At 49.7% G+C, this 21823-nt stretch overlaps 28 non-coding genes across 28 annotated transcripts; all 28 read right to left on the reverse strand.

Annotated features, from left to right (window-relative positions):
- Nucleotides 1-1165: 1165 nt before the first annotated feature.
- On the reverse strand, nucleotides 1166-1247 carry Trnas-uga. The gene has a single exon. It is a non-coding gene; the product is annotated as a tRNA-Ser (tRNA).
- A 702-nt stretch (nucleotides 1248-1949) lies between these two features.
- Nucleotides 1950-2031, reverse strand: Trnas-cga. The gene has a single exon. It is a non-coding gene; the product is annotated as a tRNA-Ser (tRNA).
- A 138-nt stretch (nucleotides 2032-2169) lies between these two features.
- On the reverse strand, nucleotides 2170-2242 carry Trnak-uuu. The gene has a single exon. It is a non-coding gene; the product is annotated as a tRNA-Lys (tRNA).
- A 1182-nt stretch (nucleotides 2243-3424) lies between these two features.
- On the reverse strand, nucleotides 3425-3506 carry Trnas-uga. The gene has a single exon. It is a non-coding gene; the product is annotated as a tRNA-Ser (tRNA).
- Nucleotides 3507-4208: 702 nt separating this feature from the next.
- Nucleotides 4209-4290, reverse strand: Trnas-cga. The gene has a single exon. It is a non-coding gene; the product is annotated as a tRNA-Ser (tRNA).
- A 138-nt stretch (nucleotides 4291-4428) lies between these two features.
- On the reverse strand, nucleotides 4429-4501 carry Trnak-uuu. The gene has a single exon. It is a non-coding gene; the product is annotated as a tRNA-Lys (tRNA).
- A 1182-nt stretch (nucleotides 4502-5683) lies between these two features.
- On the reverse strand, nucleotides 5684-5765 carry Trnas-uga. Its single transcript has one exon. It is a non-coding gene; the product is annotated as a tRNA-Ser (tRNA).
- A 702-nt stretch (nucleotides 5766-6467) lies between these two features.
- Nucleotides 6468-6549, reverse strand: Trnas-cga. Its single transcript has one exon. It is a non-coding gene; the product is annotated as a tRNA-Ser (tRNA).
- A 138-nt stretch (nucleotides 6550-6687) lies between these two features.
- Trnak-uuu lies at nucleotides 6688-6760 on the reverse strand. The gene has a single exon. It is a non-coding gene; the product is annotated as a tRNA-Lys (tRNA).
- A 1182-nt stretch (nucleotides 6761-7942) lies between these two features.
- On the reverse strand, nucleotides 7943-8024 carry Trnas-uga. Its single transcript has one exon. It is a non-coding gene; the product is annotated as a tRNA-Ser (tRNA).
- A 702-nt stretch (nucleotides 8025-8726) lies between these two features.
- On the reverse strand, nucleotides 8727-8808 carry Trnas-cga. Its single transcript has one exon. It is a non-coding gene; the product is annotated as a tRNA-Ser (tRNA).
- Nucleotides 8809-8946: 138 nt separating this feature from the next.
- Nucleotides 8947-9019, reverse strand: Trnak-uuu. The gene has a single exon. It is a non-coding gene; the product is annotated as a tRNA-Lys (tRNA).
- A 1182-nt stretch (nucleotides 9020-10201) lies between these two features.
- On the reverse strand, nucleotides 10202-10283 carry Trnas-uga. The gene has a single exon. It is a non-coding gene; the product is annotated as a tRNA-Ser (tRNA).
- Nucleotides 10284-10985: 702 nt separating this feature from the next.
- Nucleotides 10986-11067, reverse strand: Trnas-cga. The gene has a single exon. It is a non-coding gene; the product is annotated as a tRNA-Ser (tRNA).
- Nucleotides 11068-11205: 138 nt separating this feature from the next.
- Nucleotides 11206-11278, reverse strand: Trnak-uuu. Its single transcript has one exon. It is a non-coding gene; the product is annotated as a tRNA-Lys (tRNA).
- A 1182-nt stretch (nucleotides 11279-12460) lies between these two features.
- Trnas-uga lies at nucleotides 12461-12542 on the reverse strand. The gene has a single exon. It is a non-coding gene; the product is annotated as a tRNA-Ser (tRNA).
- A 702-nt stretch (nucleotides 12543-13244) lies between these two features.
- Trnas-cga lies at nucleotides 13245-13326 on the reverse strand. Its single transcript has one exon. It is a non-coding gene; the product is annotated as a tRNA-Ser (tRNA).
- A 138-nt stretch (nucleotides 13327-13464) lies between these two features.
- Trnak-uuu lies at nucleotides 13465-13537 on the reverse strand. The gene has a single exon. It is a non-coding gene; the product is annotated as a tRNA-Lys (tRNA).
- Nucleotides 13538-14719: 1182 nt separating this feature from the next.
- Trnas-uga lies at nucleotides 14720-14801 on the reverse strand. The gene has a single exon. It is a non-coding gene; the product is annotated as a tRNA-Ser (tRNA).
- Nucleotides 14802-15503: 702 nt separating this feature from the next.
- Nucleotides 15504-15585, reverse strand: Trnas-cga. Its single transcript has one exon. It is a non-coding gene; the product is annotated as a tRNA-Ser (tRNA).
- Nucleotides 15586-15723: 138 nt separating this feature from the next.
- Trnak-uuu lies at nucleotides 15724-15796 on the reverse strand. The gene has a single exon. It is a non-coding gene; the product is annotated as a tRNA-Lys (tRNA).
- A 1182-nt stretch (nucleotides 15797-16978) lies between these two features.
- Trnas-uga lies at nucleotides 16979-17060 on the reverse strand. The gene has a single exon. It is a non-coding gene; the product is annotated as a tRNA-Ser (tRNA).
- Nucleotides 17061-17763: 703 nt separating this feature from the next.
- Nucleotides 17764-17845, reverse strand: Trnas-cga. Its single transcript has one exon. It is a non-coding gene; the product is annotated as a tRNA-Ser (tRNA).
- Nucleotides 17846-17983: 138 nt separating this feature from the next.
- On the reverse strand, nucleotides 17984-18056 carry Trnak-uuu. The gene has a single exon. It is a non-coding gene; the product is annotated as a tRNA-Lys (tRNA).
- A 1182-nt stretch (nucleotides 18057-19238) lies between these two features.
- Nucleotides 19239-19320, reverse strand: Trnas-uga. The gene has a single exon. It is a non-coding gene; the product is annotated as a tRNA-Ser (tRNA).
- A 702-nt stretch (nucleotides 19321-20022) lies between these two features.
- On the reverse strand, nucleotides 20023-20104 carry Trnas-cga. Its single transcript has one exon. It is a non-coding gene; the product is annotated as a tRNA-Ser (tRNA).
- Nucleotides 20105-20242: 138 nt separating this feature from the next.
- Trnak-uuu lies at nucleotides 20243-20315 on the reverse strand. Its single transcript has one exon. It is a non-coding gene; the product is annotated as a tRNA-Lys (tRNA).
- A 1184-nt stretch (nucleotides 20316-21499) lies between these two features.
- Nucleotides 21500-21581, reverse strand: Trnas-uga. Its single transcript has one exon. It is a non-coding gene; the product is annotated as a tRNA-Ser (tRNA).
- Between the last annotated feature and the right edge of the window lie 242 nt (nucleotides 21582-21823).

Genomic DNA, 21823 nt, shown 5'->3' on the forward strand with positions numbered 1-21823 from the left:
CCCTCCCACAATGCACAACTATACATTGACTCATGTCCTTTACTGTTGTGCAATCGCTGTATGGGGCCGTTACTAATAAAACGTCGCCTACATGCTGTCTACAAACTTATCCCGCTAAGCTCGTAACACACTCTCGAAGACTGCTGGCACACGATGCAACAACAAATTGCACTAGTTGTTACGCCTCATACGTCGGAGCAGAGAATTTACGTGTTTTGTCGACACTCACTGGGCAATTGGAAAATTCACAAGCATTTCGAATGCAATGTTTCCCACGCTTTCGCTCATTTCACGGTTCCGTTGAAGACGTTCTTCACCACCTGACACAGAAAAAGGAATGCAGTCGGTAGGATATTTTTAATTCTTTTGCTTCTAGGGGAGTTAGTTGTCTAGTGAGTTCCTCTTATGGCATGCACTAGACAACCAGAACAGCTACAGGAGAGAGTCATTTTTGTTGTCAGCGGTAGTTGCATTATCACAAACGCAGAGTAATTCCATTGGCGTCGCATCAAAACGAATACCTGCCGAAACCCGGGATCGAACCAGGGACCTTTAGATCTTCAGTCTATTTCGGGTGACGTTGAAGGTTGCCATTTGCATGTGTTCGTTAACCTCTGCCTCGTTGCCAATTTCACAGTCACCTTCGTCTGATAAGACACAGGGGCGCTGAAAGGCGAGCAGCCGATGCAGTGAAGTTCCACACACATTTCTTCTTCTTCCGTCATCGTAACAAGCAAACATGTCGACTCGATTCGTGTAATATTGACTTCGCTGACGCTAGAAAACCCGTGCTATATCGATGCCAGGGGCAACTCGTGTGCGGAGAACGAGACACAAGAAGGAGTGAGTCTCTCCACCGTATGAGAGGCAGTATCTAGCAGATACACACGGTAAAACATACGACTTGCGTTAGCTCATAAATTGCTACACGTCATCGTCTGCAAGCTAAAATGGACACATCTGCACTGCCCAGTGAGGCGACACTTGTACTAACACCAGGTGGACGGCTGTGAGACGCGGAGATGAGCTGCGGCTTCTGGGCGCGACTGTAACGCTGCGCCCTGGATCAAATAGCACTGCACATTGCTGGTGACCCACGTGTTTAGTAGTGACGCAACTGCTAGGATGCAGCTGAACGTCCGCCTTTTGAGAGCGAGAAAATTTTCGCAGTCGGCAGGACTCGAACCTACGCTCCCAGAGGGAATCTGATTTCAAGTCAGACGCCTTAACCACTCGGCCACGACTGCCGGTGGCGGAAGCGACTCCCGACAACTGAAACCGCCATCTTTAGAAGCAATCTGATGGCAGAAAACGGCGTGGCCTCACTCTTTTCTGTAGGGTTTCCATTAGCCGTTACGAAAGTGTATTAATTTTCGCCCAGACAGGGACTTGAACCCAGGACCCTTTGGTTGAAAACCTAGCGCTCTACCGACTCAGCTATGCGGGCCCACGCACGAGCATTATCGTACAGCTGCGCGGTGCGCGAGTGATTCGTATGTCGTAATTACTGGCTTATGGCTCCAATGGCGACTTCACCGACTTCCCACTGACGCACCGCTGACGCTAGTTTTCTGTCGTCTTAAAACGATCGACATACCTCCAAGCAGCTGCGAGATCTTAAGAAAAGAAACGCTGCACCACTGCTTTGGCCGCACTCGAGTGATGGAAATTGCGATTCTTAAAAAGAAAATGAAATGTTCGCTCTGTCCATCACTTTCGAGCACATCTGTGAACTCACGATCTCAGCGACGGCTTTCTGCAGTCCCAGCGTCAGTGTCAGTGTGAGGTGAACCGATAGCCACAGTAAGCAGCGGTCGTCGCGAAAACTCAGTATTCTTAAAACGGAAATTTTCGTCTTGTTGAGAATGGCGTCACTGGTTTGCACCCGCATTCGCCCACGCATGTCACATGTGTGCGAAAATGTTTGCTCCTCTGTACGCAAAATCGCACGCAGCCGGTAGGATTCGAACCTACGCTCCCAGAGGGAATCTGATTTCGAGTCAGACGCCTTAACCACTCGGCCACGACTGCCGTTAGCGCGGTGTTCTCCCGACACATGCAACTGCTACCGTTTAAAGCACTGTGGTGTCAGTAAACGGCGTAACTGCATTATTTTCCGTAGCGTTTCCACCGCTACCAGACGAATCGCTACCAAAGTGTTAAAATTTCCGCCTCGACGGGGACTTGAACCCTGGACCCTTAGGTTAAAAGCCTAATGCTCTACCAACTGAGCTATCCGGGCTCGGACGAGGCTGCAAAACCTCCCACAATGCACAACTATACATTGACTCATGTCCTTTACTGTTGTGCAATCGCTGTATGGGGCCGTTACTAATAAAACGTCGCCTACATGCTGTCTACAAACTTATCCCGCTAAGCTCGTAACACACTCTCGAAGACTGCTGGCACACGATGCAACAACAAATTGCACTAGTTGTTACGCCTCATACGTCGGAGCAGAGAATTTACGTGTTTTGTCGACACTCACTGGGCAATTGGAAAATTCACAAGCATTTCGAATGCAATGTTTCCCACGCTTTCGCTCATTTCACGGTTCCGTTGAAGACGTTCTTCACCACCTGACACAGAAAAAGGAATGCAGTCGGTAGGATATTTTTAATTCTTTTGCTTCTAGGGGAGTTAGTTGTCTAGTGAGTTCCTCTTATGGCATGCACTAGACAACCAGAACAGCTACAGGAGAGAGTCATTTTTGTTGTCAGCGGTAGTTGCATTATCACAAACGCAGAGTAATTCCATTGGCGTCGCATCAAAACGAATACCTGCCGAAACCCGGGATCGAACCAGGGACCTTTAGATCTTCAGTCTATTTCGGCTGACGTTGAAGGTTGCCATTTGCATGTGTTCGTTAACCTCTGCCTCGTTGCCAATTTCACAGTCACCTTCGTCTGATAAGACACAGGGGCGCTGAAAGGCGAGCAGCCGATGCAGTGAAGTTCCACACACATTTCTTCTTCTTCCGTCATCGTAACAAGCAAACATGTCGACTCGATTCGTGTAATATTGACTTCGCTGACGCTAGAAAACCCGTGCTATATCGATGCCAGGGGCAACTCGTGTGCGGAGAACGAGACACAAGAAGGAGTGAGTCTCTCCACCGTATGAGAGGCAGTATCTAGCAGATACACACGGTAAAACATACGACTTGCGTTAGCTCATAAATTGCTACACGTCATCGTCTGCAAGCTAAAATGGACACATCTGCACTGCCCAGTGAGGCGACACTTGTACTAACACCAGGTGGACGGCTGTGAGACGCGGAGATGAGCTGCGGCTTCTGGGCGCGACTGTAACGCTGCGCCCTGGATCAAATAGCACTGCACATTGCTGGTGACCCACGTGTTTAGTAGTGACGCAACTGCTAGGATGCAGCTGAACGTCCGCCTTTTGAGAGCGAGAAAATTTTCGCAGTCGGCAGGACTCGAACCTACGCTCCCAGAGGGAATCTGATTTCAAGTCAGACGCCTTAACCACTCGGCCACGACTGCCAGTGGCGGAAGCGACTCCCGACAACTGAAACCGCCATCTTTAGAAGCAATCTGATGGCAGAAAACGGCGTGGCCTCACTCTTTTCTGTAGGGTTTCCATTAGCCGTTACGAAAGTGTATTAATTTTCGCCCAGACAGGGACTTGAACCCAGGACCCTTTGGTTGAAAACCTAGCGCTCTACCGACTCAGCTATGCGGGCCCACGCACGAGCATTATCGTACAGCTGCGCGGTGCGCGAGTGATTCGTATGTCGTAATTACTGGCTTATGGCTCCAATGGCGACTTCACCGACTTCCCACTGACGCACCGCTGACGCTAGTTTTCTGTCGTCTTAAAACGATCGACATACCTCCAAGCAGCTGCGAGATCTTAAGAAAAGAAACGCTGCACCACTGCTTTGGCCGCACTCGAGTGATGGAAATTGCGATTCTTAAAAAGAAAATGAAATGTTCGCTCTGTCCATCACTTTCGAGCACATCTGTGAACTCACGATCTCAGCGACGGCTTTCTGCAGTCCCAGCGTCAGTGTCAGTGTGAGGTGAACCGATAGCCACAGTAAGCAGCGGTCGTCGCGAAAACTCAGTATTCTTAAAACGGAAATTTTCGTCTTGTTGAGAATGGCGTCACTGGTTTGCACCCGCATTCGCCCACGCATGTCACATGTGTGCGAAAATGTTTGCTCCTCTGTACGCAAAATCGCACGCAGCCGGTAGGATTCGAACCTACGCTCCCAGAGGGAATCTGATTTCGAGTCAGACGCCTTAACCACTCGGCCACGACTGCCGTTAGCGCGGTGTTCTCCCGACACATGCAACTGCTACCGTTTAAAGCACTGTGGTGTCAGTAAACGGCGTAACTGCATTATTTTCCGTAGCGTTTCCACCGCTACCAGACGAATCGCTACCAAAGTGTTAAAATTTCCGCCTCGACGGGGACTTGAACCCTGGACCCTTAGGTTAAAAGCCTAATGCTCTACCAACTGAGCTATCCGGGCTCGGACGAGGCTGCAAAACCTCCCACAATGCACAACTATACATTGACTCATGTCCTTTACTGTTGTGCAATCGCTGTATGGGGCCGTTACTAATAAAACGTCGCCTACATGCTGTCTACAAACTTATCCCGCTAAGCTCGTAACACACTCTCGAAGACTGCTGGCACACGATGCAACAACAAATTGCACTAGTTGTTACGCCTCATACGTCGGAGCAGAGAATTTACGTGTTTTGTCGACACTCACTGGGCAATTGGAAAATTCACAAGCATTTCGAATGCAATGTTTCCCACGCTTTCGCTCATTTCACGGTTCCGTTGAAGACGTTCTTCACCACCTGACACAGAAAAAGGAATGCAGTCGGTAGGATATTTTTAATTCTTTTGCTTCTAGGGGAGTTAGTTGTCTAGTGAGTTCCTCTTATGGCATGCACTAGACAACCAGAACAGCTACAGGAGAGAGTCATTTTTGTTGTCAGCGGTAGTTGCATTATCACAAACGCAGAGTAATTCCATTGGCGTCGCATCAAAACGAATACCTGCCGAAACCCGGGATCGAACCAGGGACCTTTAGATCTTCAGTCTATTTCGGCTGACGTTGAAGGTTGCCATTTGCATGTGTTCGTTAACCTCTGCCTCGTTGCCAATTTCACAGTCACCTTCGTCTGATAAGACACAGGGGCGCTGAAAGGCGAGCAGCCGATGCAGTGAAGTTCCACACACATTTCTTCTTCTTCCGTCATCGTAACAAGCAAACATGTCGACTCGATTCGTGTAATATTGACTTCGCTGACGCTAGAAAACCCGTGCTATATCGATGCCAGGGGCAACTCGTGTGCGGAGAACGAGACACAAGAAGGAGTGAGTCTCTCCACCGTATGAGAGGCAGTATCTAGCAGATACACACGGTAAAACATACGACTTGCGTTAGCTCATAAATTGCTACACGTCATCGTCTGCAAGCTAAAATGGACACATCTGCACTGCCCAGTGAGGCGACACTTGTACTAACACCAGGTGGACGGCTGTGAGACGCGGAGATGAGCTGCGGCTTCTGGGCGCGACTGTAACGCTGCGCCCTGGATCAAATAGCACTGCACATTGCTGGTGACCCACGTGTTTAGTAGTGACGCAACTGCTAGGATGCAGCTGAACGTCCGCCTTTTGAGAGCGAGAAAATTTTCGCAGTCGGCAGGACTCGAACCTACGCTCCCAGAGGGAATCTGATTTCAAGTCAGACGCCTTAACCACTCGGCCACGACTGCCAGTGGCGGAAGCGACTCCCGACAACTGAAACCGCCATCTTTAGAAGCAATCTGATGGCAGAAAACGGCGTGGCCTCACTCTTTTCTGTAGGGTTTCCATTAGCCGTTACGAAAGTGTATTAATTTTCGCCCAGACAGGGACTTGAACCCAGGACCCTTTGGTTGAAAACCTAGCGCTCTACCGACTCAGCTATGCGGGCCCACGCACGAGCATTATCGTACAGCTGCGCGGTGCGCGAGTGATTCGTATGTCGTAATTACTGGCTTATGGCTCCAATGGCGACTTCACCGACTTCCCACTGACGCACCGCTGACGCTAGTTTTCTGTCGTCTTAAAACGATCGACATACCTCCAAGCAGCTGCGAGATCTTAAGAAAAGAAACGCTGCACCACTGCTTTGGCCGCACTCGAGTGATGGAAATTGCGATTCTTAAAAAGAAAATGAAATGTTCGCTCTGTCCATCACTTTCGAGCACATCTGTGAACTCACGATCTCAGCGACGGCTTTCTGCAGTCCCAGCGTCAGTGTCAGTGTGAGGTGAACCGATAGCCACAGTAAGCAGCGGTCGTCGCGAAAACTCAGTATTCTTAAAACGGAAATTTTCGTCTTGTTGAGAATGGCGTCACTGGTTTGCACCCGCATTCGCCCACGCATGTCACATGTGTGCGAAAATGTTTGCTCCTCTGTACGCAAAATCGCACGCAGCCGGTAGGATTCGAACCTACGCTCCCAGAGGGAATCTGATTTCGAGTCAGACGCCTTAACCACTCGGCCACGACTGCCGTTAGCGCGGTGTTCTCCCGACACATGCAACTGCTACCGTTTAAAGCACTGTGGTGTCAGTAAACGGCGTAACTGCATTATTTTCCGTAGCGTTTCCACCGCTACCAGACGAATCGCTACCAAAGTGTTAAAATTTCCGCCTCGACGGGGACTTGAACCCTGGACCCTTAGGTTAAAAGCCTAATGCTCTACCAACTGAGCTATCCGGGCTCGGACGAGGCTGCAAAACCTCCCACAATGCACAACTATACATTGACTCATGTCCTTTACTGTTGTGCAATCGCTGTATGGGGCCGTTACTAATAAAACGTCGCCTACATGCTGTCTACAAACTTATCCCGCTAAGCTCGTAACACACTCTCGAAGACTGCTGGCACACGATGCAACAACAAATTGCACTAGTTGTTACGCCTCATACGTCGGAGCAGAGAATTTACGTGTTTTGTCGACACTCACTGGGCAATTGGAAAATTCACAAGCATTTCGAATGCAATGTTTCCCACGCTTTCGCTCATTTCACGGTTCCGTTGAAGACGTTCTTCACCACCTGACACAGAAAAAGGAATGCAGTCGGTAGGATATTTTTAATTCTTTTGCTTCTAGGGGAGTTAGTTGTCTAGTGAGTTCCTCTTATGGCATGCACTAGACAACCAGAACAGCTACAGGAGAGAGTCATTTTTGTTGTCAGCGGTAGTTGCATTATCACAAACGCAGAGTAATTCCATTGGCGTCGCATCAAAACGAATACCTGCCGAAACCCGGGATCGAACCAGGGACCTTTAGATCTTCAGTCTATTTCGGCTGACGTTGAAGGTTGCCATTTGCATGTGTTCGTTAACCTCTGCCTCGTTGCCAATTTCACAGTCACCTTCGTCTGATAAGACACAGGGGCGCTGAAAGGCGAGCAGCCGATGCAGTGAAGTTCCACACACATTTCTTCTTCTTCCGTCATCGTAACAAGCAAACATGTCGACTCGATTCGTGTAATATTGACTTCGCTGACGCTAGAAAACCCGTGCTATATCGATGCCAGGGGCAACTCGTGTGCGGAGAACGAGACACAAGAAGGAGTGAGTCTCTCCACCGTATGAGAGGCAGTATCTAGCAGATACACACGGTAAAACATACGACTTGCGTTAGCTCATAAATTGCTACACGTCATCGTCTGCAAGCTAAAATGGACACATCTGCACTGCCCAGTGAGGCGACACTTGTACTAACACCAGGTGGACGGCTGTGAGACGCGGAGATGAGCTGCGGCTTCTGGGCGCGACTGTAACGCTGCGCCCTGGATCAAATAGCACTGCACATTGCTGGTGACCCACGTGTTTAGTAGTGACGCAACTGCTAGGATGCAGCTGAACGTCCGCCTTTTGAGAGCGAGAAAATTTTCGCAGTCGGCAGGACTCGAACCTACGCTCCCAGAGGGAATCTGATTTCAAGTCAGACGCCTTAACCACTCGGCCACGACTGCCGGTGGCGGAAGCGACTCCCGACAACTGAAACCGCCATCTTTAGAAGCAATCTGATGGCAGAAAACGGCGTGGCCTCACTCTTTTCTGTAGGGTTTCCATTAGCCGTTACGAAAGTGTATTAATTTTCGCCCAGACAGGGACTTGAACCCAGGACCCTTTGGTTGAAAACCTAGCGCTCTACCGACTCAGCTATGCGGGCCCACGCACGAGCATTATCGTACAGCTGCGCGGTGCGCGAGTGATTCGTATGTCGTAATTACTGGCTTATGGCTCCAATGGCGACTTCACCGACTTCCCACTGACGCACCGCTGACGCTAGTTTTCTGTCGTCTTAAAACGATCGACATACCTCCAAGCAGCTGCGAGATCTTAAGAAAAGAAACGCTGCACCACTGCTTTGGCCGCACTCGAGTGATGGAAATTGCGATTCTTAAAAAGAAAATGAAATGTTCGCTCTGTCCATCACTTTCGAGCACATCTGTGAACTCACGATCTCAGCGACGGCTTTCTGCAGTCCCAGCGTCAGTGTCAGTGTGAGGTGAACCGATAGCCACAGTAAGCAGCGGTCGTCGCGAAAACTCAGTATTCTTAAAACGGAAATTTTCGTCTTGTTGAGAATGGCGTCACTGGTTTGCACCCGCATTCGCCCACGCATGTCACATGTGTGCGAAAATGTTTGCTCCTCTGTACGCAAAATCGCACGCAGCCGGTAGGATTCGAACCTACGCTCCCAGAGGGAATCTGATTTCGAGTCAGACGCCTTAACCACTCGGCCACGACTGCCGTTAGCGCGGTGTTCTCCCGACACATGCAACTGCTACCGTTTAAAGCACTGTGGTGTCAGTAAACGGCGTAACTGCATTATTTTCCGTAGCGTTTCCACCGCTACCAGACGAATCGCTACCAAAGTGTTAAAATTTCCGCCTCGACGGGGACTTGAACCCTGGACCCTTAGGTTAAAAGCCTAATGCTCTACCAACTGAGCTATCCGGGCTCGGACGAGGCTGCAAAACCTCCCACAATGCACAACTATACATTGACTCATGTCCTTTACTGTTGTGCAATCGCTGTATGGGGCCGTTACTAATAAAACGTCGCCTACATGCTGTCTACAAACTTATCCCGCTAAGCTCGTAACACACTCTCGAAGACTGCTGGCACACGATGCAACAACAAATTGCACTAGTTGTTACGCCTCATACGTCGGAGCAGAGAATTTACGTGTTTTGTCGACACTCACTGGGCAATTGGAAAATTCACAAGCATTTCGAATGCAATGTTTCCCACGCTTTCGCTCATTTCACGGTTCCGTTGAAGACGTTCTTCACCACCTGACACAGAAAAAGGAATGCAGTCGGTAGGATATTTTTAATTCTTTTGCTTCTAGGGGAGTTAGTTGTCTAGTGAGTTCCTCTTATGGCATGCACTAGACAACCAGAACAGCTACAGGAGAGAGTCATTTTTGTTGTCAGCGGTAGTTGCATTATCACAAACGCAGAGTAATTCCATTGGCGTCGCATCAAAACGAATACCTGCCGAAACCCGGGATCGAACCAGGGACCTTTAGATCTTCAGTCTATTTCGGCTGACGTTGAAGGTTGCCATTTGCATGTGTTCGTTAACCTCTGCCTCGTTGCCAATTTCACAGTCACCTTCGTCTGATAAGACACAGGGGCGCTGAAAGGCGAGCAGCCGATGCAGTGAAGTTCCACACACATTTCTTCTTCTTCCGTCATCGTAACAAGCAAACATGTCGACTCGATTCGTGTAATATTGACTTCGCTGACGCTAGAAAACCCGTGCTATATCGATGCCAGGGGCAACTCGTGTGCGGAGAACGAGACACAAGAAGGAGTGAGTCTCTCCACCGTATGAGAGGCAGTATCTAGCAGATACACACGGTAAAACATACGACTTGCGTTAGCTCATAAATTGCTACACGTCATCGTCTGCAAGCTAAAATGGACACATCTGCACTGCCCAGTGAGGCGACACTTGTACTAACACCAGGTGGACGGCTGTGAGACGCGGAGATGAGCTGCGGCTTCTGGGCGCGACTGTAACGCTGCGCCCTGGATCAAATAGCACTGCACATTGCTGGTGACCCACGTGTTTAGTAGTGACGCAACTGCTAGGATGCAGCTGAACGTCCGCCTTTTGAGAGCGAGAAAATTTTCGCAGTCGGCAGGACTCGAACCTACGCTCCCAGAGGGAATCTGATTTCAAGTCAGACGCCTTAACCACTCGGCCACGACTGCCAGTGGCGGAAGCGACTCCCGACAACTGAAACCGCCATCTTTAGAAGCAATCTGATGGCAGAAAACGGCGTGGCCTCACTCTTTTCTGTAGGGTTTCCATTAGCCGTTACGAAAGTGTATTAATTTTCGCCCAGACAGGGACTTGAACCCAGGACCCTTTGGTTGAAAACCTAGCGCTCTACCGACTCAGCTATGCGGGCCCACGCACGAGCATTATCGTACAGCTGCGCGGTGCGCGAGTGATTCGTATGTCGTAATTACTGGCTTATGGCTCCAATGGCGACTTCACCGACTTCCCACTGACGCACCGCTGACGCTAGTTTTCTGTCGTCTTAAAACGATCGACATACCTCCAAGCAGCTGCGAGATCTTAAGAAAAGAAACGCTGCACCACTGCTTTGGCCGCACTCGAGTGATGGAAATTGCGATTCTTAAAAAGAAAATGAAATGTTCGCTCTGTCCATCACTTTCGAGCACATCTGTGAACTCACGATCTCAGCGACGGCTTTCTGCAGTCCCAGCGTCAGTGTCAGTGTGAGGTGAACCGATAGCCACAGTAAGCAGCGGTCGTCGCGAAAACTCAGTATTCTTAAAACGGAAATTTTCGTCTTGTTGAGAATGGCGTCACTGGTTTGCACCCGCATTCGCCCACGCATGTCACATGTGTGCGAAAATGTTTGCTCCTCTGTACGCAAAATCGCACGCAGCCGGTAGGATTCGAACCTACGCTCCCAGAGGGAATCTGATTTCGAGTCAGACGCCTTAACCACTCGGCCACGACTGCCGTTAGCGCGGTGTTCTCCCGACACATGCAACTGCTACCGTTTAAAGCACTGTGGTGTCAGTAAACGGCGTAACTGCATTATTTTCCGTAGCGTTTCCACCGCTACCAGACGAATCGCTACCAAAGTGTTAAAATTTCCGCCTCGACGGGGACTTGAACCCTGGACCCTTAGGTTAAAAGCCTAATGCTCTACCAACTGAGCTATCCGGGCTCGGACGAGGCTGCAAAACCTCCCACAATGCACAACTATACATTGACTCATGTCCTTTACTGTTGTGCAATCGCTGTATGGGGCCGTTACTAATAAAACGTCGCCTACATGCTGTCTACAAACTTATCCCGCTAAGCTCGTAACACACTCTCGAAGACTGCTGGCACACGATGCAACAACAAATTGCACTAGTTGTTACGCCTCATACGTCGGAGCAGAGAATTTACGTGTTTTGTCGACACTCACTGGGCAATTGGAAAATTCACAAGCATTTCGAATGCAATGTTTCCCACGCTTTCGCTCATTTCACGGTTCCGTTGAAGACGTTCTTCACCACCTGACACAGAAAAAGGAATGCAGTCGGTAGGATATTTTTAATTCTTTTGCTTCTAGGGGAGTTAGTTGTCTAGTGAGTTCCTCTTATGGCATGCACTAGACAACCAGAACAGCTACAGGAGAGAGTCATTTTTGTTGTCAGCGGTAGTTGCATTATCACAAACGCAGAGTAATTCCATTGGCGTCGCATCAAAACGAATACCTGCCGAAACCCGGGATCGAACCAGGGACCTTTAGATCTTCAGTCTATTTCGGGTGACGTTGAAGGTTGCCATTTGCATGTGTTCGTTAACCTCTGCCTCGTTGCCAATTTCACAGTCACCTTCGTCTGATAAGACACAGGGGCGCTGAAAGGCGAGCAGCCGATGCAGTGAAGTTCCACACACATTTCTTCTTCTTCCGTCATCGTAACAAGCAAACATGTCGACTCGATTCGTGTAATATTGACTTCGCTGACGCTAGAAAACCCGTGCTATATCGATGCCAGGGGCAACTCGTGTGCGGAGAACGAGACACAAGAAGGAGTGAGTCTCTCCACCGTATGAGAGGCAGTATCTAGCAGATACACACGGTAAAACATACGACTTGCGTTAGCTCATAAATTGCTACACGTCATCGTCTGCAAGCTAAAATGGACACATCTGCACTGCCCAGTGAGGCGACACTTGTACTAACACCAGGTGGACGGCTGTGAGACGCGGAGATGAGCTGCGGCTTCTGGGCGCGACTGTAACGCTGCGCCCTGGATCAAATAGCACTGCACATTGCTGGTGACCCACGTGTTTAGTAGTGACGCAACTGCTAGGATGCAGCTGAACGTCCGCCTTTTGAGAGCGAGAAAATTTTCGCAGTCGGCAGGACTCGAACCTACGCTCCCAGAGGGAATCTGATTTCAAGTCAGACGCCTTAACCACTCGGCCACGACTGCCAGTGGCGGAAGCGACTCCCGACAACTGAAACCGCCATCTTTAGAAGCAATCTGATGGCAGAAAACGGCGTGGCCTCACTCTTTTCTGTATTGTTTCCATTAGCCGTTACGAAAGTGTATTAATTTTCGCCCAGACAGGGACTTGAACCCAGGACCCTTTGGTTGAAAACCTAGCGCTCTACCGACTCAGCTATGCGGGCCCACGCACGAGCATTATCGTACAGCTGCGCGGTGCGCGAGTGATTCGTATGTCGTAATTACTGGCTTATGGCTCCAATGGCGACTTCACCGACTTCCCACTGACGCACCGCTGACGCTAGTTTTCTGTCGTCTTAAAACGATCGACATACCTCCAAGCAGCTGCGAGATCTTAAGAAAAGAAACGCTGCACCACTGCTTTGGCCGCACTCGAGTGATGGAAATTGCGATTCTTAAAAAGAAAATGAAATGTTCGCTCTGTCCATCACTTTCGAGCACATCTGTGAACTCACGATCTCAGCGACGGCTTTCTGCAGTCCCAGCGTCAGTGTCAGTGTGAGGTGAACCGATAGCCACAGTAAGCAGCGGTCGTCGCGAAAACTCAGTATTCTTAAAACGGAAATTTTCGTCTTGTTGAGAATGGCGTCACTGGTTTGCACCCGCATTCGCCCACGCATGTCACATGTGTGCGAAAATGTTTGCTCCTCTGTACGCAAAATCGCACGCAGCCGGTAGGATTCGAACCTACGCTCCCAGAGGGAATCTGATTTCGAGTCAGACGCCTTAACCACTCGGCCACGACTGCCGTTAGCGCGGTGTTCTCCCGACACATGCAACTGCTACCGTTTAAAGCACTGTGGTGTCAGTAAACGGCGTAACTGCATTATTTTCCGTAGCGTTTCCACCGCTACCAGACGAATCGCTACCAAAGTGTTAAAATTTCCGCCTCGACGGGGACTTGAACCCTGGACCCTTAGGTTAAAAGCCTAATGCTCTACCAACTGAGCTATCCGGGCTCGGACGAGGCTGCAAAACCTCCCACAATGCACAACTATACATTGACTCATGTCCTTTACTGTTGTGCAATCGCTGTATGGGGCCGTTACTAATAAAACGTCGCCTACATGCTGTCTACAAACTTATCCCGCTAAGCTCGTAACACACTCTCGAAGACTGCTGGCACACGATGCAACAACAAATTGCACTAGTTGTTACGCCTCATACGTCGGAGCAGAGAATTTACGTGTTTTGTCGACACTCACTGGGCAATTGGAAAATTCACAAGCATTTCGAATGCAATGTTTCCCACGCTTTCGCTCATTTCACGGTTCCGTTGAAGACGTTCTTCACCACCTGACACAGAAAAAGGAATGCAGTCGGTAGGATATTTTTAATTCTTTTGCTTCTAGGGGAGTTAGTTGTCTAGTGAGTTCCTCTTATGGCATGCACTAGACAACCAGAACAGCTACAGGAGAGAGTCATTTTTGTTGTCAGCGGTAGTTGCATTATCACAAACGCAGAGTAATTCCATTGGCGTCGCATCAAAACGAATACCTGCCGAAACCCGGGATCGAACCAGGGACCTTTAGATCTTCAGTCTATTTCGGCTGACGTTGAAGGTTGCCATTTGCATGTGTTCGTTAACCTCTGCCTCGTTGCCAATTTCACAGTCACCTTCGTCTGATAAGACACAGGGGCGCTGAAAGGCGAGCAGCCGATGCAGTGAAGTTCCACACACATTTCTTCTTCTTCCGTCATCGTAACAAGCAAACATGTCGACTCGATTCGTGTAATATTGACTTCGCTGACGCTAGAAAACCCGTGCTATATCGATGCCAGGGGCAACTCGTGTGCGGAGAACGAGACACAAGAAGGAGTGAGTCTCTCCACCGTATGAGAGGCAGTATCTAGCAGATACACACGGTAAAACATACGACTTGCGTTAGCTCATAAATTGCTACACGTCATCGTCTGCAAGCTAAAATGGACACATCTGCACTGCCCAGTGAGGCGACACTTGTACTAACACCAGGTGGACGGCTGTGAGACGCGGAGATGAGCTGCGGCTTCTGGGCGCGACTGTAACGCTGCGCCCTGGATCAAATAGCACTGCACATTGCTGGTGACCCACGTGTTTAGTAGTGACGCAACTGCTAGGATGCAGCTGAACGTCCGCCTTTTGAGAGCGAGAAAATTTTCGCAGTCGGCAGGACTCGAACCTACGCTCCCAGAGGGAATCTGATTTCAAGTCAGACGCCTTAACCACTCGGCCACGACTGCCAGTGGCGGAAGCGACTCCCGACAACTGAAACCGCCATCTTTAGAAGCAATCTGATGGCAGAAAACGGCGTGGCCTCACTCTTTTCTGTAGGGTTTCCATTAGCCGTTACGAAAGTGTATTAATTTTCGCCCAGACAGGGACTTGAACCCAGGACCCTTTGGTTGAAAACCTAGCGCTCTACCGACTCAGCTATGCGGGCCCACGCACGAGCATTATCGTACAGCTGCGCGGTGCGCGAGTGATTCGTATGTCGTAATTACTGGCTTATGGCTCCAATGGCGACTTCACCGACTTCCCACTGACGCACCGCTGACGCTAGTTTTCTGTCGTCTTAAAACGATCGACATACCTCCAAGCAGCTGCGAGATCTTAAGAAAAGAAACGCTGCACCACTGCTTTGGCCGCACTCGAGTGATGGAAATTGCGATTCTTAAAAAGAAAATGAAATGTTCGCTCTGTCCATCACTTTCGAGCACATCTGTGAACTCACGATCTCAGCGACGGCTTTCTGCAGTCCCAGCGTCAGTGTCAGTGTGAGGTGAACCGATAGCCACAGTAAGCAGCGGTCGTCGCGAAAACTCAGTATTCTTAAAACGGAAATTTTCGTCTTGTTGAGAATGGCGTCACTGGTTTGCACCCGCATTCGCCCACGCATGTCACATGTGTGCGAAAATGTTTGCTCCTCTGTACGCAAAATCGCACGCAGCCGGTAGGATTCGAACCTACGCTCCCAGAGGGAATCTGATTTCGAGTCAGACGCCTTAACCACTCGGCCACGACTGCCGTTAGCGCGGTGTTCTCCCGACACATGCAACTGCTACCGTTTAAAGCACTGTGGTGTCAGTAAACGGCGTAACTGCATTATTTTCCGTAGCGTTTCCACCGCTACCAGACGAATCGCTACCAAAGTGTTAAAATTTCCGCCTCGACGGGGACTTGAACCCTGGACCCTTAGGTTAAAAGCCTAATGCTCTACCAACTGAGCTATCCGGGCTCGGACGAGGCTGCAAAACCTCCCACAATGCACAACTATACATTGACTCATGTCCTTTACTGTTGTGCAATCGCTGTATGGGGCCGTTACTAATAAAACGTCGCCTACATGCTGTCTACAAACTTATCCCGCTAAGCTCGTAACACACTCTCGAAGACTGCTGGCACACGATGCAACAACAAATTGCACTAGTTGTTACGCCTCATACGTCGGAGCAGAGAATTTACGTGTTTTGTCGACACTCACTGGGCAATTGGAAAATTCACAAGCATTTCGAATGCAATGTTTCCCACGCTTTCGCTCATTTCACGGTTCCGTTGAAGACGTTCTTCACCACCTGACACAGAAAAAGGAATGCAGTCGGTAGGATATTTTTAATTCTTTTGCTTCTAGGGGAGTTAGTTGTCTAGTGAGTTCCTCTTATGGCATGCACTAGACAACCAGAACAGCTACAGGAGAGAGTCATTTTTGTTGTCAGCGGTAGTTGCATTATCACAAACGCAGAGTAATTCCATTGGCGTCGCATCAAAACGAATACCTGCCGAAACCCGGGATCGAACCAGGGACCTTTAGATCTTCAGTCTATTTCGGCTGACGTTGAAGGTTGCCATTTGCATGTGTTCGTTAACCTCTGCCTCGTTGCCAATTTCACAGTCACCTTCGTCTGATAAGACACAGGGGCGCTGAAAGGCGAGCAGCCGATGCAGTGAAGTTCCACACACATTTCTTCTTCTTCCGTCATCGTAACAAGCAAACATGTCGACTCGATTCGTGTAATATTGACTTCGCTGACGCTAGAAAACCCGTGCTATATCGATGCCAGGGGCAACTCGTGTGCGGAGAACGAGACACAAGAAGGAGTGAGTCTCTCCACCGTATGAGAGGCAGTATCTAGCAGATACACACGGTAAAACATACGACTTGCGTTAGCTCATAAATTGCTACACGTCATCGTCTGCAAGCTAAAATGGACACATCTGCACTGCCCAGTGAGGCGACACTTGTACTAACACCAGGTGGACGGCTGTGAGACGCGGAGATGAGCTGCGGCTTCTGGGCGCGACTGTAACGCTGCGCCCTGGATCAAATAGCACTGCACATTGCTGGTGACCCACGTGTTTAGTAGTGACGCAACTGCTAGGATGCAGCTGAACGTCCGCCTTTTGAGAGCGAGAAAATTTTCGCAGTCGGCAGGACTCGAACCTACGCTCCCAGAGGGAATCTGATTTCAAGTCAGACGCCTTAACCACTCGGCCACGACTGCCAGTGGCGGAAGCGACTCCCGACAACTGAAACCGCCATCTTTAGAAGCAATCTGATGGCAGAAAACGGCGTGGCCTCACTCTTTTCTGTAGGGTTTCCATTAGCCGTTACGAAAGTGTATTAATTTTCGCCCAGACAGGGACTTGAACCCAGGACCCTTTGGTTGAAAACCTAGCGCTCTACCGACTCAGCTATGCGGGCCCACGCACGAGCATTATCGTACAGCTGCGCGGTGCGCGAGTGATTCGTATGTCGTAATTACTGGCTTATGGCTCCAATGGCGACTTCACCGACTTCCCACTGACGCACCGCTGACGCTAGTTTTCTGTCGTCTTAAAACGATCGACATACCTCCAAGCAGCTGCGAGATCTTAAGAAAAGAAACGCTGCACCACTGCTTTGGCCGCACTCGAGTGATGGAAATTGCGATTCTTAAAAAGAAAATGAAATGTTCGCTCTGTCCATCACTTTCGAGCACATCTGTGAACTCACGATCTCAGCGACGGCTTTCTGCAGTCCCAGCGTCAGTGTCAGTGTGAGGTGAACCGATAGCCACAGTAAGCAGCGGTCGTCGCGAAAACTCAGTATTCTTAAAACGGAAATTTTCGTCTTGTTGAGAATGGCGTCACTGGTTTGCACCCGCATTCGCCCACGCATGTCACATGTGTGCGAAAAATGTTTGCTCCTCTGTACGCAAAATCGCACGCAGCCGGTAGGATTCGAACCTACGCTCCCAGAGGGAATCTGATTTCGAGTCAGACGCCTTAACCACTCGGCCACGACTGCCGTTAGCGCGGTGTTCTCCCGACACATGCAACTGCTACCGTTTAAAGCACTGTGGTGTCAGTAAACGGCGTAACTGCATTATTTTCCGTAGCGTTTCCACCGCTACCAGACGAATCGCTACCAAAGTGTTAAAATTTCCGCCTCGACGGGGACTTGAACCCTGGACCCTTAGGTTAAAAGCCTAATGCTCTACCAACTGAGCTATCCGGGCTCGGACGAGGCTGCAAAACCTCCCACAATGCACAACTATACATTGACTCATGTCCTTTACTGTTGTGCAATCGCTGTATGGGGCCGTTACTAATAAAACGTCGCCTACATGCTGTCTACAAACTTATCCCGCTAAGCTCGTAACACACTCTCGAAGACTGCTGGCACACGATGCAACAACAAATTGCACTAGTTGTTACGCCTCATACGTCGGAGCAGAGAATTTACGTGTTTTGTCGACACTCACTGGGCAATTGGAAAATTCACAAGCATTTCGAATGCAATGTTTCCCACGCTTTCGCTCATTTCACGGTTCCGTTGAAGACGTTCTTCACCACCTGACACAGAAAAAGGAATGCAGTCGGTAGGATATTTTTAATTCTTTTGCTTCTAGGGGAGTTAGTTGTCTAGTGAGTTCCTCTTATGGCATGCACTAGACAACCAGAACAGCTACAGGAGAGAGTCATTTTTGTTGTCAGCGGTAGTTGCATTATCACAAACGCAGAGTAATTCCATTGGCGTCGCATCAAAACGAATACCTGCCGAAACCCGGGATCGAACCAGGGACCTTTAGATCTTCAGTCTATTTCGGGTGACGTTGAAGGTTGCCATTTGCATGTGTTCGTTAACCTCTGCCTCGTTGCCAATTTCACAGTCACCTTCGTCTGATAAGACACAGGGGCGCTGAAAGGCGAGCAGCCGATGCAGTGAAGTTCCACACACATTTCTTCTTCTTCCGTCATCGTAACAAGCAAACATGTCGACTCGATTCGTGTAATATTGACTTCGCTGACGCTAGAAAACCCGTGCTATATCGATGCCAGGGGCAACTCGTGTGCGGAGAACGAGACACAAGAAGGAGTGAGTCTCTCCACCGTATGAGAGGCAGTATCTAGCAGATACACACGGTAAAACATACGACTTGCGTTAGCTCATAAATTGCTACACGTCATCGTCTGCAAGCTAAAATGGACACATCTGCACTGCCCAGTGAGGCGACACTTGTACTAACACCAGGTGGACGGCTGTGAGACGCGGAGATGAGCTGCGGCTTCTGGGCGCGACTGTAACGCTGCGCCCTGGATCAAATAGCACTGCACATTGCTGGTGACCCACGTGTTTAGTAGTGACGCAACTGCTAGGATGCAGCTGAACGTCCGCCTTTTGAGAGCGAGAAAATTTTCGCAGTCGGCAGGACTCGAACCTACGCTCCCAGAGGGAATCTGATTTCAAGTCAGACGCCTTAACCACTCGGCCACGACTGCCAGTGGCGGAAGCGACTCCCGACAACTGAAACCGCCATCTTTAGAAGCAATCTGATGGCAGAAAACGGCGTGGCCTCACTCTTTTCTGTAGGGTTTCCATTAGCCGTTACGAAAGTGTATTAATTTTCGCCCAGACAGGGACTTGAACCCAGGACCCTTTGGTTGAAAACCTAGCGCTCTACCGACTCAGCTATGCGGGCCCACGCACGAGCATTATCGTACAGCTGCGCGGTGCGCGAGTGATTCGTATGTCGTAATTACTGGCTTATGGCTCCAATGGCGACTTCACCGACTTCCCACTGACGCACCGCTGACGCTAGTTTTCTGTCGTCTTAAAACGATCGACATACCTCCAAGCAGCTGCGAGATCTTAAGAAAAGAAACGCTGCACCACTGCTTTGGCCGCACTCGAGTGATGGAAATTGCGATTCTTAAAAAGAAAATGAAATGTTCGCTCTGTCCATCACTTTCGAGCACATCTGTGAACTCACGATCTCAGCGACGGCTTTCTGCAGTCCCAGCGTCAGTGTCAGTGTGAGGTGAACCGATAGCCACAGTAAGCAGCGGTCGTCGCGAAAACTCAGTATTCTTAAAACGGAAATTTTCGTCTTGTTGAGAATGGCGTCACTGGTTTGCACCCGCATTCGCCCACGCATGTCACATGTGTGCGAAAATGTTTGCTCCTCTGTACGCAAAATCGCACGCAGCCGGTAGGATTCGAACCTACGCTCCCAGAGGGAATCTGATTTCGAGTCAGACGCCTTAACCACTCGGCCACGACTGCCGTTAGCGCGGTGTTCTCCGACACATGCAACTGCTACCGTTTAAAGCACTGTGGTGTCAGTAAACGGCGTAACTGCATTATTTTCCGTAGCGTTTTCCACCGCTACCAGACGAATCGCTACCAAAGTGTTAAAATTTCCGCCTCGACGGGGACTTGAACCCTGGACCCTTAGGTTAAAAGCCTAATGCTCTACCAACTGAGCTATCCGGGCTCGGACGAGGCTGCAAAACCTCCCACAATGCACAACTATACATTGACTCATGTCCTTTACTGTTGTGCAATCGCTGTATGGGGCCGTTACTAATAAAAACGTCGCCTACATGCTGTCTACAAACTTATCCCGCTAAGCTCGTAACACACTCTCGAAGACTGCTGGCACACGATGCAACAACAAATTGCACTAGTTGTTACGCCTCATACGTCGGAGCAGAGAATTTACGTGTTTTGTCGACACTCACTGGGCAATTGGAAAATTCCACAAGCATTTCGAATGCAATGTTTCCCACGCTTTCGCTCATTTCACGGTTCCGTTGAAGACGTTCTTCACCACCTGACACAGAAAAAGGAATGCAGTCGGTAGGATATTTTTAATTCTTTTGCTTCTAGGGGAGTTAGTTGTCTAGTGAGTTCCTCTTATGGCATGCACTAGACAACCAGAACAGCTACAGGAGAGAGTCATTTTTGTTGTCAGCGGTAGTTGCATTATCACAAACGCAGAGTAATTCCATTGGCGTCGCATCAAAACGAATACCTGCCGAAACCCGGATCGAACCAGGGACCTTTAGATCTTCAGTCTATTTCGGCTGACGTTGAAGGTTGCCATTTGCATGTGTTCGTTAACCTCTGCCTCGTTGCCAATTTCACAGTCACCTTCGTCTGATAAGACACAGGGGCGCTGAAAGGCGAGCAGCCGATGCAGTGAAGTTCCACACACATTTCTTCTTCTTCCGTCATCGTAACAAGCAAACATGTCGACTCGATTCGTGTAATATTGACTTCGCTGACGCTAGAAAACCCGTGCTATATCGATGCCAGGGGCAACTCGTGTGCGGAGAAACGAGACACAAGAAGGAGTGAGTCTCTCCACCGTATGAGAGGCAGTATCTAGCAGATACACACGGTAAAACATACGACTTGCGTTAGCTCATAAATTGCTACACGTCATCGTCTGCAAGCTAAAATGGACACATCTGCACTGCCCAGTGAGGCGACACTTGTACTAACACCAGGTGGACGGCTGTGAGACGCGGAGATGAGCTGCGGCTTCTGGGCGCGACTGTAACGCTGCGCCCTGGATCAAATAGCACTGCACATTGCTGGTGACCCACGTGTTTAGTAGTGACGCAACTGCTAGGATGCAGCTGAACGTCCGCCTTTTGAGAGCGAGAAAATTTTCGCAGTCGGCAGGACTCGAACCTACGCTCCCAGAGGGAATCTGATTTCAAGTCAGACGCCTTAACCACTCGGCCACGACTGCCGGTGGCGGAAGCGACTCCCGACAACTGAAACCGCCATCTTTAGAAGCAATCTGATGGCAGAAAACGGCGTGGCCTCACTCTTTTCTGTAGGGTTTCCATTAGCCGTTACGAAAGTGTATTAATTTTCGCCCAGACAGGGACTTGAACCCAGGACCCTTTGGTTGAAAACCTAGCGCTCTACCGACTCAGCTATGCGGGCCCACGCACGAGCATTATCGTACAGCTGCGCGGTGCGCGAGTG

Source organism: Schistocerca americana, unplaced genomic scaffold (genome assembly GCF_021461395.2).
Source record: "Schistocerca americana isolate TAMUIC-IGC-003095 unplaced genomic scaffold, iqSchAmer2.1 HiC_scaffold_1704, whole genome shotgun sequence".
Taxonomy (NCBI): Eukaryota; Metazoa; Arthropoda; class Insecta; order Orthoptera; family Acrididae; genus Schistocerca; species Schistocerca americana.